This window comes from Citrus sinensis, chromosome 4, assembly GCF_022201045.2.
Source record: "Citrus sinensis cultivar Valencia sweet orange chromosome 4, DVS_A1.0, whole genome shotgun sequence".
NCBI lineage: Eukaryota > Viridiplantae > Streptophyta > Magnoliopsida > Sapindales > Rutaceae > Citrus > Citrus sinensis.
In genome coordinates this window covers 6,448,790-6,452,003 of record NC_068559.1, presented here as the reverse complement: position 1 = coordinate 6,452,003, position 3,214 = coordinate 6,448,790, and the positions used below count along the sequence as shown (strand labels likewise).

Genomic DNA, 3,214 nt, shown 5'->3' with positions numbered 1-3,214 from the left:
TTGCCCATAGTGACAGTGCTGATTATTCATGATCTGATTTAGATATTTTGGTGGAAAAATGTTTGACCATTAAGTTAGCTCATGTAAACAGTTGATGGAACTGATTGCATGCCCCAGTGTTTCTGTTCTGATTTTGACTTGGAAGGCTGGGCTTTGCTGAGTAGTGCAAAAACGTTTATGGTATATTGCTTGCTTATTCACTGAATTAGCTTTGCGTAATTGGCATGATGATTGGTGCTGGTTTAGTTTTTGTATCATTGGTTGCCTTTGTGTTCAAATTAAATCTGGAATTATTTATGAGAATATTCTTCTTTTTTTTTAATAACTCATTATTGATTCAATGTCAATGTCCTTTTATTTTAGGGTAGTATGATCATTTCACGCCTTTATAAATGAATTATGAAAAAAGATTAATAAATTTTCTTAGTGGTCAAGTTACAGGATGTATGCAAAAAGATTAATTTATGTTGGGTGAGTTTGAATAAGAAAAATCACAGTGGAAATATATAGTTGATGATTAATGGCTCATGTTATCTGAAGTTCTTTATGTACTAAATTATCTAAAATTCTTTAATTATGTTCTAAATTGTGTTTATATTTTGCCTTTGTTGTGGAAGAAAGAGAACGAAACACCTGAATGGACCCAATTGAAGCTTCCAGCGGTAGGTCAAGCACCTTCTCCTCGTTGGGCATACCATTACATCTGGAGGGCACTATGTAATGACAAATCTAAACCCTTACTCTTTATTTCTATGTCGATGCAATGCAAAATTCCTTCAGGGAAATTAACATGTGATGGCATTGACGTTATTTGATAGGGAACTTGCAGCAGTACGTTTGAAGATGCAAGGTGGAAGGGTTTAAAGTTTTAAGGGTGATAACCGTGTTTGATTTTGACCAAGGCAACCTCTTCATAACCATTTCTGTCTCAATGTTATACTATGTTTAATTTTCGTATTAGAAGCTTGCCTTACCAACATTTAAATTAGTTCATTTACTAAGTGTCACCATCAAGGCTTCTACAGTAAGTACTTGTTATTCGGGTGAAAGCATAAGGCATAATTTATCTTTCCATATCCTTCGAGTTTGATCTATATATCTTACATTTTTAGGGCATATAGATTTAATGCACAACTTCTGGGAATGTCAGGTTTGAAATCCTTACTGTCTTTAAGATGGCTAGACAAATCTTGTTATAGTGCTTCAGTCTTTTACCTTATAGGGCAGTTATGGCACTTCCAACAATCATTCACACGTCACCCAATAAGAAAGGAAGAAGGAAACTTTAGATTTTTTAGTAAATCCAGCTGAATAAGAATAAATCTCTGGTATTCTGTCATTCTCAATGATGGTTCTATTCTTTAGTTATACTGGGCTAGATATTGAGTAATGTCAAGATATGATGTTCATACTCAAAGAAACAATTAAGTTTGACTTGATTACACATATTACAGTCTGTTTACTTCTTACAATCAAAGATTTTACTCCGAATCACCTTATAGAAGCCAAGGTTGTGAAACAAATTTTTGCATATCTATTAAGGCTGGAATTGATAAGTAACTTCCTCACATGATTTATTGCCCTTTAGAATCTCTATGTAAGAAGTTATTTGCTTTAGCAGATTGTCTATGGTTCATCCCTTTCACTTACTTATTCTTACTAATTTTAGTGCATAATGTTCGATAAAACCGCCTTTTTCATCCGGGTATACTTGTTAATGATTTTGCTTCATAGGGTTTTCAATTGCTTTTATTAGCATGCAGAACTGGATTGGATCAAGAAACATGAAGTAAGTTTTTAATTTCTTTGGGTATTTTTCAATCCAATAAACTGACAGGAAAACCACATTGGGGGTTTTTAAATGATCTGATTTTTCCTTTTTCTTTTCTATCTCGTACGTATAAACGTTTCTTCCCAATGTATCTTGATGGTTTTCTATTTTTATTTCAGGTGGCAATTGAACAGCTTGGTTCATAATTGAGCATATGGTTTAATCTGGTGACCAGGGTGACATAGAAAGGTTTGATGAATACTTTCTTGTAGCACACATCATACTTCTGGCTTTTGAAGCCAGATTTGTTATTTAATGATGATAGACATTTTTAAAAAGTTCTTCACTGCAAGTAGGGTTCTGAAAGTGCTTTTGAAGGATACTCGACTCTTATAGTTGACTAAAATGAAGTTGTGCTTTTACTCTACTCGGGTCTTTATTTTTTATGTTTCGGATCAGTTTATTTGTTTCAAGAAATGAAGGAACTGAAAATGAATAATCCTAGCCTGTGTAGGTTCAGGTTCTGCCTTTTGCCGTTGAAAGCACCCTTCTACTGGTTATGATCAAGTTCTGTTGGGAGTCATCAGCCTGTTATCCCCGGCGTACCTTTGATCCGTTGAGCGAGAGCCCTTCCACCGGGACATACAAGTTGATTCAGATATTAGATTGCATTATAGAAGTGGCAACGAGAAGATATTAGACAAAACCAGTTTGTAGTTATGTCAAAGAAATGGCATGTTTTTTTTTTTTTTTTTTATTGATTATGATCATCTAATTCTAACCCACCCCTCAAGGAATTATCTAATTTTCTACATTGGAATTGCCTTTGAGCAGCAAGGAGCTGCATCAAGCACAAATTTTGGAGCCTTCTACCTATGATCTCTTAAAATGTTCTGATCTTTTGTAACAACAGAGAGAATAAACATTTCAAAAAGTTGAAGTTTACAAGAATAATGGAATTTGGACAATCAAGAGTAACAACAATGGTTGTGAAACTTTTGATACGACAGCGTAAATTTTGATTCATATCTAATGCTCAATTTTCCGATGGACACTTTCAAATGATCAGTTTCAATAACAACATGCTAAGAGCTTAATAAAGCTTTTGCAATTTTACAAACTGAATGACCGATATGTGTTCATTGCATTCTCTCCTGGTTGTCCCCCGGCCAAGTCTGATAGCCTATGGATGACGATCATCGGGAAGCCATTTAACAAGCTTGTCTGGTAAAAGCCAGAAGTACTTATTTTGTAGTAAGGCATAATGTAAGATTTCTTGAGGTGATACGAGAGGTTAATTTTTGCACGTGTTTGAAAATGCCCCCATGCCCTTCAAAACCTTTATCTATCCATTATCCTTACCATTACTACTGCTGCACTCTCCATGTCTGTTGATGAAACCTTAAAATTCTGAAACAAGAAATTCGCATAAGCCGCATTGTC

General features: G+C 34.7%; 1 long non-coding RNA gene across 4 annotated transcripts; it reads left to right on the top strand.

The window, feature by feature from the left end:
• Nucleotides 1–2,711, top strand: LOC112498968 (uncharacterized). 4 transcript variants are annotated; one of them, XR_003066380.2, is made up of 5 exons: nucleotides 1–180; nucleotides 618–717; nucleotides 819–1,789; nucleotides 1,951–2,020; nucleotides 2,286–2,711. It is a non-coding gene; the product is annotated as an uncharacterized LOC112498968 (long non-coding RNA). The 4 variants fall into 4 exon arrangements; XR_003066379.2 differs by having other exon boundaries at nucleotides 622–717; nucleotides 819–2,020; XR_008054228.1 differs by having other exon boundaries at nucleotides 819–2,020.
• Nucleotides 2,712–3,214: the final 503 nt, after the last annotated feature.